At 39.8% G+C, this 13,706-nt stretch overlaps 1 protein-coding gene across 3 annotated transcripts in view; it reads left to right on the plus strand.

Moving 5' to 3' along the window:
• Window positions 1–7,655: 7,655 nt before the first annotated feature.
• Window positions 7,656–13,706, plus strand: part of AGTPBP1 (ATP/GTP binding carboxypeptidase 1) — a 172,887-nt gene continuing 166,836 nt past the window's right edge. For 2 of the 3 annotated variants that reach the window (XM_069474068.1, XM_069474069.1), the window contains exon 1: window positions 7,725–7,881. The gene's annotated coding sequence lies outside the window, so the exon portion shown is untranslated. Of the gene's footprint in view, window positions 7,882–13,706 lie in introns of all 3 variants that reach the window. The other variant, XM_069474070.1, reaches the window with a different exon arrangement.

The following is a 13,706-nucleotide window of genomic DNA, read 5'->3' on the forward strand; positions in this document are numbered from 1 at the left end:
ACTCAAACATTTTTAATCTCTATTAGGACATTTTTAAAAAGTGGTTTTCATGGTTTTTATGTTCCAGTTTCCTTTTATGGTCCGAGAAAGCTTCTCGTCTATGGTCATTACTATTGTGAGAATAATCAGCAAACATGTATTAAGCTCTTATTGTATACAGATTACTGTAATAGCATCTTCACTTTAGAGAATTAATTATCCTGACTTGGTGGAGGGGTTTTGATAAGTTGATAATTGCATAACAATGAGATTTTCTGTAATTCAGAAGTAAAGAACATATCTACCTTTTCTGTTTAGAAAGATAAAAAGAAAAAAAATTCCAGCATAATCACATTTAGGTGTAGGTAATGTGTGATTAAGAAGTCAGTGTAGATATGAGAGATCTCAGTGGTGTGCCTGTTACTTGTGTATAGTCAACACGAAGGTAGTATTAGTTTTCTATTGTTGCTATAAGAAATTACCACAACCTTAGTGGCTTAAAATAACATAGATTTATTATCTTATAATTCTGTAGATTAGAAACGGGCACAAGTCTTACTGGGGTAAGATCAAGGTGTTAACAGGGCTGCATTCCTTTCTGGAAGCTCTAGAGGAGAATTCCTTTTCTTGCCTTTTCCAGCTGCTAGAGGCCAACCACATTTCTTGGTTCATGTCCCATTTCCCCCATCTCCAGCCAGCAGTGTTGCATCTCTCTGGACCATCTTGTATTATTCACATTCTTCTGACAACAGCCAGGAAGGGCCCTCTGCTTTTAAGGTCCTGTGTAATTAGATTGAGCCCAGATAATTCAGAATAATCCAGAATTCTCTCTCTACCCCAAGGTCCTTAATTTAATCATATCCACAAAGCCTTTTTGACATGTAAAGTAATATTTGCACAGGTTCTGGGAATTAAGATGTGGACATCTTTGGTGGAGCCATTGTTCTGCCTACCACAGAGATCAAGAGAAATGAATTGCCAAAGAAAAGAGGCATTCCTTCTGTCCTGTACTGTGTTAGGAGGGATTCTGGGGGAAATCCCCAAATGGAACCTGTGATATCTGGCCCTAGCCAAATAATAATTTTTCACTTCTTATAGGAACAATATACTAGCATATTGTGGCCATCATTCATAAGCAAGGCAGACCAGGGGCACTCAGTTTTTCTTTTAAAATACTGTTTATGTCTCACTAACATTCACTAATCCTTTGGTTGGAATCCCTTTTGTTTATGAATCCTGTTTCTTCACTATTTAAGGAAAAACAGTTTTTCTTCTTCAATACTCTCACAACACTTCTGGTCACCAAAATTGTGGGGCTTTCCCCCCCCCCAAAACAATTTTTCACTTGTCGTCAGATACTAAATGTCCCATAATTTAATTCAGTTCTAACACTCTCTACTTGGACAGAGTCAAATCCCATACATTAAGAGCTCAGTCCCACAAAACCGCTCTCACTTCAAACACTAATCGCAAATCCAGATTGTCACTTGTGCTTTTGACTGACCAGTGTGAAATTAAATAATTCAAACTTAAAGCTGTTGGAACTTTAAATTATTCCGAGCCTTGAGAGCAATGTGGCTATGTGGCATGAGTCATGTGGAATGAAGCTGCAACTTTTGCCTTTTTTGTTCTGTAAATAATTAGGAAGACCAAGTGGTGCCAGAGATAAGACCCCCTCAGATCTTTACCCCTGTTCATGGAGTAACAAAGTAATCTTCCTTGGAATGTAGCAATCTGCTACCAATCAAATCACTGTAACATATGCACTAGTCTTGTATGGAAAATGTTGTAATTCTGCTAAAAATTCTCTGTCTCTTCCCATATAAGTGAAAGCTTAACTTCTCCACTTTGGAACACTGACTCCATTTGTTTGGAGTCTGTGTTTCCCGGGTGGCTATCCTCAAGATTTTTGCTCAAATACACTTTATACTTAACCATTTTTCCTGAATCTCATTATTTGAGGTTGACATCCCCTATAATTAAGAGGTTTCCAAGTCCCCCTCATTGGGTTTGATCATTTGCTAGAGTGGCTTGCAGAACCCTGGGAAGCACTTTACTTATTGTTATCCATTTATCATAAAAGGATACAACTTAGGAACAGCCAGATGAAAGAGATGCATAGGGCAAGGCATGGGGGGGAAGAGGTGTGGAGCTTCCATGCCCTCCCTGGGCACACCACCTTCCCAGCACCTCCATGTGGTCAGCAACCTGGAAGCTCTTCTAACCTTGTCCTTTTGGATTTTTGTGGAAGCATCATCACATAGACATGATTGATTAAATCATTGGCCATTGGCAATCAACTCAACCTTCTACCCCTCTCCCCTCCCTGAAGGTGTGCGTGTGTGGGGCTGAAAGTTCGAAACCTCTAACCACCTGGTTGGTTCTCCTAGTAAACACCCCCCATCTTGAGACTATCTAGGAGGCCCCAGCCACCAGTCATCTCGCTAGCATACAAAATGACACTAATCACTTTGGAGATTCCAAAGGTTTTAGGAGCTCTGTGGCAGGATACTGGAGGAAGACCAAAATATATATTTCCTACTATATTACAATATCACATTTACTTTTTTGAAAAGCATTTCTTTATAGTCAAGTATAAATGTATCAGTCTGAATTCCAAACAAAGCAAAAGAAAGTTGTAAAAGTATTTTTACCAGTGTCCCAGAATTAAAGCTTGTTGAGCCTATAGTAAGCTCATGAGAAACCATGCTGTTGTCTGCCCTGAATTTCTCGGGGAGAAATTACAGGTCTAGAGTCCTTTGGAAAACTGAACATTCCCACCCTTATAGGAGGAAGGCTAAAAGCATTACAGATAATACTTAGATATTCTTGGGACATTATATGTATGACCAGTTGTCTGAGGAAGAAAAGAAATCCAGACCGGTTTACAGGTGGGTCTGTACAACACGCTGGCATCATCCACAAGTGGATAGCTGCAGCACTATAGCCTCACACAGGGGTTACCCTGAAGGACAATGGGGAAGGAAAATTCCCCCAGGGGGCAGAACTTCAAGCAATATATTTGGTTGTCCATGTCTGGAGTGAGAGATGGCCACAAGTATGGATCTATACTGCTTCGTGTAAGTTGCCAATTGTCTGGGAAATTCAGAAACTTGGAAGAAACAGGACTGAAAGATTGGTGACAAGGAAATTTGGGAAAGAGGTACGTGGAGGGACCTCTCTGAATGGGCACAGGCTGTGAAGATACTTGTGTACCATATGAAAGCCCATCAAAGGGCATCCACTGCAGAAGAGGCTCTTAATAATCAGGTGGACCAAGTGATGTTCTCTGAGGCTGACAGTCTCTTTTCCAGCCACCCCAGTGTTTGCTCAATGGATGCATGAACAAAGTGCCTGTGGTGGCAGGGATGGAGGCTATGCTATGCTATGGACTCAACAGCATGGTCTCACCATCACTAGTTCTGACTTGGCTGATGCCACTGCTGGGTGCCTAATCAGCCAATGGCAGAGATCTGAATCTTGAGAATTGAAGAATCTTGAGATTCAAGAACAATTAATTTTCTTGGGTGACTTCTCCAACACGTGGCTTCTGTAGCACATGGTGATCACCAGCACCCAGTGAACAGTAGCTGGCATCCCTTTAAACAGTTTCATAGTGGAGTGTCTCCTTGTGAACAGCTTTCACCAGCGGCCTAGTTGGTGGGTTTCCAGCAAGTTCCAGAAGACATATTTCCAGCAAGTTCCACTGGCATAGCACTACAGCAACTTGTCCGCCATTTAATGAGTCACAGCTGTGCCCTCTCCAAGGTCTGGATCTCAGACCTGGAGGACTGATACAGATAGAGCGTAAATAAGCCCTTTCATTGATTTGATTGATTGTGAAATTTCCCTCTCATTGTGGTCAGAAGAATCAAAGTCTGGTCTAATCCTGAGAAGATGGAGGTATCCTCAAATACGACATACCCCAAAATAGTAAATAATGTTTCCTTAAGAATCCATGCAAATTTATTTCTTATAATAAAAACCTGAAGCTGACTATACTCAGATAATTCTGGGTGACTTTTCTTTATAATTTGAAAAATCTAAATCCTTCATATTTGTATAAACTGTTGTTTTAAAAGGTGTTGACCACAAGATTGATTGTGACAGATGAGATCAATGTATAAATGAGACTTTCCAATATTCACCTTTGGCTGTCTGTGTTTTGTGGCTGCTTTAAAGACTGAAAGACAATAATTATCATTTGTAAGTGCTTCATGATTTACAATCTGCTTTTATGTACACTCCATGTTTTAATTTTTATGAAAATTAAAAAGTAACATTTTATTTTTTCTTGTTAAAATATTGTATGTGCATTGTAAAAAATTTAGCAAACATTAGAAATAAAAAGAATTCTAAATAACCTATAATTCCATGACATAATAACTATTGTTAAAACTTTAATGTCTGTTCTTCTAGTCTTGTTTTTATAGATTAATGACACGTTTTTATAAAGATGGACTCATGTTGCACAGTATCTGGTAATTTACCTAAAAATATAGTACAAATACTTTTTTCTGTCATTTAAGTGTATTCCTCTTAAACCATGCATGTCATACATTATATGTCCCAAGAATATCTAAGTATTATCTGTAATGCTTTTAGCCTTCCTCCTAAAAGGGTGGGAATGTTCAGTTTTCCAAAGGACTCTAGACCTGTAATTTCTCCCTGAGAAATAATCCTTTTGAATTAGGACCTCATTAAGGATCTAATGAAAGCTACATTCCCTGAGCGCCAGCAGAGGCAGCCATGCATATACACAAGTCAAATTTATCAGTGAATGAGAAGAGGAGGAGCCAGGATTTGTGGGACTTGGTGCTTATATAATTTGGGGAACCCTCTTTTTTTTTTCCAATTTTATTTATTTTTGTTAGATTGCATGCTTACTGTAAAAACATTTAAGAATGCAAAATGTAGAAAGTGGCAGCAGCTATCCCACACCCATACTAGCCCCAAGTAGTGAATAGAATGGTATTTTTCTTTACAGATCTCTATTTATGAAACTATAAATGTATAATCCTTTCTGTAATATTGATTTAAAAAAATACAAATGGGGTCATACAATCCATATAGTTTGCTAACTTCTCTCACATAATGCCATTGAAATATATTTCTTTTCTTTCTTTTTTTTTTTTTTTTAAGAGATAGGTCTGATCATGGCTCACTGCAACCTCAAACTCCTGGGCTCAAACATCCTCCCGCCTCAGCCTCCTGAGTAGCTAGGACTACAAGTCTGGCTAATTTTTTAATTTTTTATAGAAATGGAGGTTTCACTATGTTGCCTAGGTTGGTCTTGAACTCCTGGCCTCCAGTGATCCTCCCTCTTTGGCCTCCCAAAGTGCTGGGATTATAGGTGTGAGCCACTGCACCTTAAGTATAATATATTTCTCAAATATGAACATGTGAATTTAATCTTGACTGTTTTTATGTTTTGATTGAATTAATGGTTAGCTGATAGGAAATTACTTTTTAATGTTTTCAAATCAGATATTCATTCATTAGGCAATGTTTTTTTGAGAAATGCTCAACGGTTTTATTAAATAGAAAAAGGAAGTACTTTTTACATTTGTGATTTTTGTTAAAAAGCTTACTTTATTTTGGTCATTAAGAAAAAATAAAAACAAAACACTTGTCTAGACTCTACGATTTAGAAACTGATCTGAAAGTGATAGGAACTTTTCTTTTTCACACAGTGGGAAGCACCTCTAAAAGGAAAAAACAAAAGTATATATAAATACGAATACTTATTTAGAATGAGAAATCAGAGTATCTTATTCCGGTCTTTTTTTTAAAAATGAGATCTGTTCAGGAGACTTACCAGAAATGCTTAGGTAGAAACACTCCAAGTTCACACAGGTGAGGGTCTCATAAGGGGGGAAGTCACGTTCTCAATGGGGTGGGGGAGCACACTCCAAGTTCTTATCACAGAAAAACATATATCACTCACTCACGTGGCATACTATGTAAGTGTTTGGAATCATTTCAAAGCTACATAACATTCTGTTATTTACCTATTTGTGTAGGCTAATCTCTGAGTCTGTGGCCTGGCCATCAAACCCACCTGCACATAGTGCCTTGCTTAAGTAGAATTAAAATGCTACACACACACACGCACACACACACATTTATATCTATATCTGTCTATATTGCAAGTTGATTCATTAAGGAGTGTGTTCTTTGAATAAAGTTTCATGTATCTTAGTATATATTTAACATTTTTGTAAAATGTTAAGTATTCTTAGGTAATTAGATGTTTTCAGATAATGCCTGTCGGATTGGGTGGTTTGGCGTGGTAGTTGTTTTAAAATCATTTTAAATACTGTAACCTATTTTTTGGTGCTCACAATGGGGGAAACTGATATTTATAAAATGGCAGTCTCTTGTTCATCTGAGTAAAGACATCTGCCAAGGGCTAACTGCAAGAAGCACTGTGGCACACCTGGGATTATTTTTTGAATCCTCTTCTCACATCTGCTTAATTTTTCTTTCTTTCTTTCTTTCTTTTTTTTTTTGAGACAGGGTCTCACTCTGTTGTCAGGGCTAGAGTGTAGTGGCGTCATCATAGCTCACTGCAACCTCAAACTCCTGGGCTTAAGCAATTCTTTTGCCTCTGGCTCCCAAGTAGCTGAGACTATAGGCACTGCCACCACGCCCAGCTATTTTTTTTTTTTTTTTTTTTTACTTTTTGTAGAGAGGGGGTCTTGCTCTTGCTCAGGTTGGTCTCAAACAATCCTTCAGACTGGGCCATCCAAAGTGCTAGGATTATAGGTGTGAGCCACCACGCCCAGTCTTAATTTTGTTTAACAAGATGATAAGAAAACAAAACAAAACCCTCACAGCTCTCATTTTATTCCCTTATCTAGCTGTATAATTTTACATTCCTTACTGCCTACCATAAATAGCAGCAAACATGATCTATGCGCCTTAAGAAAAGTAAATGATGTCAGTATTTATTAACAATATATTACAGTGCATTTGAGTACAGTCAAAACAGAAGGGTGTATCAGTAATTTCTGTGACACATTACTTTGGCTCAGATAAAACATTCCGTCTTTGCCTTCAGTGGGCAATTAATTAGCATTACCGTTGACTATATGTAGGCATCTTTCAAAAAACCCCAAACAAATCAGCATGCTGCTTAATATTTTTTTCGCTGCAGCACTAGGCATCTAATTTATTGAGGTTTAGTCACAAAGTGCCATGTCGTTTTCTGGGAGCCCAGCTGTGTGCTAACTGCCTCTTACCATGGACTCTCCTTGAGGTCAGGAAAGGTCTAAGCTTTCGTGCAGTCCCCAGGGTTTGCTGTGACCCGCCATCAGTGGGGGGAGTTAAGAACCGCTAGTCCAGGGCTGCTAAAAGCCTTCTTAGGGAGTGACTGATGTTGGTGGGGGTGGGCGCCGGTTCATGCCGGGAAGAGGCGGGGGCTCTCGCTGGAAGCGTAGGGGAAGGTGACATGAAGAACGTGCGGAGCCGCCCTCTGTTCGGTCCGGCTGGGCGGTGGCCGCGCAAAGCCCGGGGCTGCTGGGGACAGGGACCCGGCAACGCGCACCACACCGGTCCCTAATCCCGACCCCGCGCGCGCCCTCGTCCCCGGCTGCCCCCGCGCGCTCCGCCCCGCCCCCCTGCGCCCCCCGCGCCCGCGCTCGCCCCACCCCTCGCCCTCCCCCTCCCGCCCGGCGCGCGCGAGCCGGCTGGCCGAGGCGTGCGGTGGGCGGGGCGCCGCGCTGACGTTGCCCGGGATGCGGGCAGGTTCCGCCGCCTGTGCTGCCGCCTCCGCCTCGCCTGCCGCCGGGGTTTGTATGAAAACACCGGGCAGCGGGCGGCAAGGGATCCGCCGTGAGCCGGGTGCCGAGCCCAGTGCTGCGGCTGTGCGCAGTCCCGCCAGCGCCCCATTCCGAGCCGGTGAGCGCCCCGCCGCCGTCCGCGCGTCCCGGCCGGCCGCCCCTCTGCTTTCCCCGGGCCGCGGGAGCGGCGGGCGGCGGCGTCCGGGGCGGGAGTTGCGACCCTGGCCCCTCCGCCGCGTACCTTCAGGCTGTGTAGCGCGCGTCCTTCACGGGGGTGGAGGGCTAGACTCGATGTTGAAGGAAACCCCTGACGGGTTGGGGCTTTGGCTGCTGCCGGGAAAACGGCCCCCCGCCCCCGCCCCTGGACGCTCGGTCGCCTCCCGCCCCAGTCCCTGCGGAGGGTCTCGGCGTGGTCTCCGGGTGGAGGCGGCCCCCCTCCGCCCTGCCTCTGTCTCGGGGCGAGCGCGGAGCTCAGCCGAGGGGAGGTGGGGACGCGGGCGAGCGCGCCCCGCCCCCCGCCCAGCACCCACCCCAGGGGGAGCCGGCAGCCGAGTCGGGCGCCCCTGCGCTGCGGGAATCTTGGGGCACCGGGCCGAGTGCCAGCAGAGTGGGATTGGGTGCGAAATCGGCGGTGGTCGCCTTTGCTTCCTCTCGCTGGATGGTTTGGTCTGAAGTGTGTTCTCTGTTTACAACTTGTCGCCTTGTGGGTTTGATTTGAACCTGAATCATACCACCCTAGATGACAGTGCAGAGCTTCGCTTCTGCCTACCTTCCTGAGTTGCGGGTTCTCAATCACAAGTGTTCAAGGACTCCTGTGACCCAAACGCGAAGGTTTATTTGGCTCTGCGGTTGTTTTCTCCCTTGTGCCGCGTAAGCCTCTTATGAGGACCGGGACAGTTTGAGTTGGTTGGTTCCTCTCCTGGAGTTTAATACTTAACAGTGTAATCGGTGTGAATGTTGATAGTTTAAAGCCCATTTCCCATTGTAACATAGCTTGCTCAAGTGCCTGAAGGTAACATTTAGCGGAAATTTTCTTTGGCAATATTAATCGTGTGTGGGTTTTTTTCTTTTCTTCAAGTGTTCAAAATTGTAGTGGTGTTTAATTTTAATGTATGACAACTTGTAGTTAGAAAGGATTTTGTCTTCTTGATCACTCATTTTCACTTACCTTTTATGTCCGTTTCTTAATCTTTATGTAAATTGAATTCACTTTCTTTGTTAACCTCTGAAATTATTCTTACAAATTGTCTGAGAAAACCAGAAAGTTATTTTTGTAATTGTATTGTGGAATGTTTTCAGTTTAGTAGGCCAAAAAAGAAGTGATTTATTTAATGTGCTTTAAATGGTACGTATTTTAAAACATGTGCCAAATGTCAAAACCAAACAAAACCCTGGAAGGTCTGTATTTCCTATGTAGAATTACTGTTGAGTTAGCGGTGCCTCATCCACTCCTTATTTCTTGTCCTGAAGGCACAGTTCTAATATGATTTGTCAGTTTGCCAGTCCACTTCTCTAAAGTTAAATTCTACAGTGAAGTTATAGGTTCATTTTTTAATGACCTCAAAACTCTAACTTGACTTGATCCATCATATTTACAACTACAGACTCATTCTCAATTCTGAAATGAAAAGAGTAGGCTTAAAGCTACTCTTGTATTTGGCCTATGTTGCAAAACATTTAAATGTATTAATGCAATTTAAACTTTTGTAGAAGCAATTTTTATAAAGCTTTCCCAATTGACTTGAATTGAGGCGTTCTTTTCTTTAGAAACTAGATAGCCTGCTATGTAATAATGGTTTTACCTCCATTAGCAGAGGGAAAAGAGGTCTGAGAGTTGTGAAATTTTGTAATTTGTATTATATTCTACATTTTGGATCATTTTTAAACCTCTTCAACAGTATTCATCTTCCAGAATCTACTCTTCTTGCTTGAAGTCTCCCAGTACCTGGGAGTTGAAAAGTGTGTGAATGGTAATGGCTGAACCTGTCAGGGGCCTTCTGCAACTTGTGAGCTTCCCTTAGGCAATGGATTTCAATGTAAACAACAGAAATTGTCTAGGGTGGGCACTGAATTTTAAACTTCAGATGTTATCGTTGGGCACTGTGCCTGTGTACTATAGTGTAGTGACTAAGGGATTGGACCTCAGAGCCAGATTGGCTAGATTTGTATCCTGACTTTCCTTAAGCAAGTTATTTTTATTTATATATTTTTAAGGCAAGTTATTTGTCCTCTTTGTGCTTTAATTTTCTCAACTCCAAAAAATGAGGATAATAATGGTGTATACCCTTAAGATGATCTCAAATATTAAATGAGCTAATAAGTGTAAAGTGCTTAGCCCACAGTGCCTGCCACATAGTAAGTGCTCAGTAGATGTTAGTATTACTGCTACTGTTTTTCCTCAGTCTTTCAAGAGATCTAGTAAGCTGAAAAAGGACAATTGGCTGACAGTAGTATTAGTGCAGATTAATTCAACTATGATTCATTTGCTTCTTTGGGGTTGAATAAGAGCTTAGTCTCACTGTCCTGCCTTGGAAACGTGTAAGTAAGTTTTAAATAGAATAGCTAGACCCTGAGCTGGGTGCCCTGGGATGCTACTGGAGACCTGCTGAAGTAGCCCTGTCTTTCCCTCTGACAGAACCTTGGATTGTCTCCCTCCTGTTGGTGGTGGCTGCTATTTTAATCACCTGTTTTTGATTGGGTGTTTCTTTGACTGTCATGTGCTGCTCTAAAAAATACTATCAAAATATTAATGGGTATATATGTGTTTATCTGATCAGGATATTGTATGATGTTTCCAGGCTTTGCAAAATTATTTTCGTCTAAGCATTCTTTGTCTTATTTTATTTTCTCCTTTATTGATGTTATATAGGTAGAGTGAGGTCAGTTTTGATTTGACATTGTATTCATTTTCTGCTTTCATGTAATTTTCCTAGGAAAGTTTTTTTTCCCCCATTGATGATCTTATGTACTTATTCTTCTTGGTTTGCAGAGATCTGATATTAATACTCTATTCTTTAGGTTAGATGTTTTCAAACTGTTGGTCTCAGGACCCTCTTATATTTTTAAAAATTATTGAAGACCCCCAAAAACCTTTTGTGAATTACATCTATCTATATTTACTGTGTTATAAATGAAAACAGAAATATAATTTTTTTGTTAATTAAAATGCCAAGTATAAACCCATTACATGTTAATATAAAATATTTTTAATGAAAAATAACTTTTTTCAAAACAAAAAATTAGTGAGAAAGGTGGCATTGTTTTATGTTTTTGTAAATCTCTAATGCCTGGTTTAATAGAAGCAGCTGGATTATCATATCTGCTTCTGCATTCGGTCTGTTGCAATATGCTGTTTGGGTTGAAGTATACACGGAGAAAATGCAGACTCACACAGTAATGGCTCGAAAAGGGAAGAGTGTTTTAATAGCCTTTTCAGAGAATTGTGGATATTGTTGTGTGACATTGTATCAAAACTCAACAAGTGGTAACTTTTTAAAGGTTAGTTGCAGTGTGGAATCTGAAATCATATTGTGGATTTTTTTCATACTCTATTACCTTAAAATCCATTGGTCCGAAATTTGAATGGGTCTTATATCCATGCCTGAATTTGTAACAATATTCTTTGGTCATTTGTAAATATTGGTTCAGTGAGGTCAGATGCAGATCCTTCCAAATGTTGACATATTTCATTATACAATATCAAGGAAAGTCACATTTGTTAATATTACTATCCATTCCATCAGAAGCAAATTATTGGGAAACTGTTCAGGTAGTGACATGATGGTGGATATGAATTTTCCAGAATTCTGATTTTTGCTCGAATGCTCAAATTTTGTCATTGGCAACCAGTATGACTGCCAGTTGTTTCCATGAAGTGATAGGCAGGCTTGTTTCATTCATTTCTGAGAAAACCTCTGCCATAATACCCAAATTTGCATAACCATAGTCTGTCAGTCATTCTTTCAAAATGGTATTTCATTAGAAAAGGCTAGTTCAAGTTCTTAATTCAGTTACTGAAGCACTCTGCTTTGAGATAGCCATCAGCCACTGTAATTCAGGATGTAGCAGAAATGTTTAAGCATACTTCCCATTTTGTCACACAGAATATTAAAAAGATGTATAAAAGTTAATAATTTTTACTATTTCAAGGACATTCTTAAGTGAAACTGGCTTTTTCTTTTTTATATCTGCTAATGCTTGATGATGAAGAATAAAATGGCTAAGGTTACAGTTTGATGTTGCTACAAGGTGCCAGTAATTTTAATTTAAGGTTTTTAATCTTAGCATTATTATAAAAATAGTTTTGATCTTGTGGGTCCCTTACAAGAGTGTCAGGACTCTAGGGATTCACGGACCACACTTTAAGAACTTCTGGATTTAAATTGTAAAGAGGATTCCCGAAAACTTTGTTTAGGAAGGGAAGTGGTAGTGACAATTTCTAGTTTGTTTTTGTTTTATACTTTTGAGCCCTTAGTAAAGGCTTTATTGAGAAAAAATTATAGCTAGATAGGAGGGATAAGTTCTAGTGTTCTCTAGCACTGTGAGATGACTGTAGTTAATAATATGTAGTTTCAAATAGCTAGAAGGGGGATATTGAGTATTTCCAACACAAAGAAATGATAAATGTTTGAGATGATGGATATGCTAATTACCGTGATCTGATCACTATATGTTATATATATCACAGTGTCACTGTGTACTCCATGAATATTTACAATTATTATTTGCCAATTGAAAAAATTAAAAGAAAAAATATTCTAACTAACAAAAAATTAAGTACAGTTAAGGCTATTCACAGAAAGTTGAGGTTTCTTAATGGTTTTAGTCAATTGCTGATACAAGGGGATTGTAGTATTAGGAATCTGAAATGGCACCATCTAAAAACAAAAAATCAGATTTGGTAATACATTTCTACATAAATATTCAAATCTAACTTTTTGGAAGTCTAAGTATTAAATGGTAAAGGCACAATGTGAAAAGCTCAAGTAACATGTAGCTCATAAGCTAAAAAAAAAGATACTTGGTGTCACTTTTTTTTTTTTTTTAAATTCCTGAAAACTGGATTTTGTCACTTCTTAATCTCTGTTCATTTCTCAATTCATGCTGAGGATGAGCATCCCTAAGGAGAAGTGCCCAGCCCTTGCTGTCTTTGCCTCACATCTTTCCTTATGGAGAAAATAATTTAAGATTATGAAGAGTATAAGGATATTGGTTATATTTTGAATAAAAATAATAAAATCAACAGATTATTTATGGTAGAATCACATTAATAAAAATTGGGACACTGCCTACATATAATAGAGTTTAATGAAATAAAAAGAATTCTATTTTTGACAAGAACATTTTAGATTTATTAATTTATGGCCAGGCATGGTAGCTCACACCTGTAGTCCCAGCTACTCGGGAGGCTGAGGCAGGAGGATTGCTTGAGCCCAGGAGCTCAAGGCTGCAGTGAGCTATGGTGATGCCACTCCACTGTAGCAATAGAGTGAGACCATGTCTCAAAAAACCCCACAAAAATTGTAGACTTATTAATTTATGGTAGACACACTTTCTAGATTTTTTCCTTTGCATGGTGAAATCTAGTCTTTCTCACTTTTTAATTTCATCTCATTAATTTTAATTTTATTTACATTTGAAACTTGACTTTTCCCCCAATTTTAAGCACAGGGTTCATGTTTTGATTTTTTTAAAAAAAATATTTATTTTAAAATTTATGGTAAAATATATATAACATAAAATTTACCATTTCAAGCATTTTTAAGTGTATAGTTCGGTGGCATCAAGTACATACTCATTGTTGTGCAGCCATCACCACCATCCATCTCCAGAACTTTTTATATCTTCCTAAACTGAAACCCTATACCCATTAAACAATAAGTCCCCTCCCTGCCTTTTTCTATTCCCTGGCAAGCACTGTTCTGCTTTCTGTCTCTGTGAATT

The sequence above is a fragment of the Eulemur rufifrons genome, chromosome 7 (genome assembly GCF_041146395.1).
Source record: "Eulemur rufifrons isolate Redbay chromosome 7, OSU_ERuf_1, whole genome shotgun sequence".
In the NCBI taxonomy this organism is placed as follows: domain Eukaryota; kingdom Metazoa; phylum Chordata; class Mammalia; order Primates; family Lemuridae; genus Eulemur; species Eulemur rufifrons.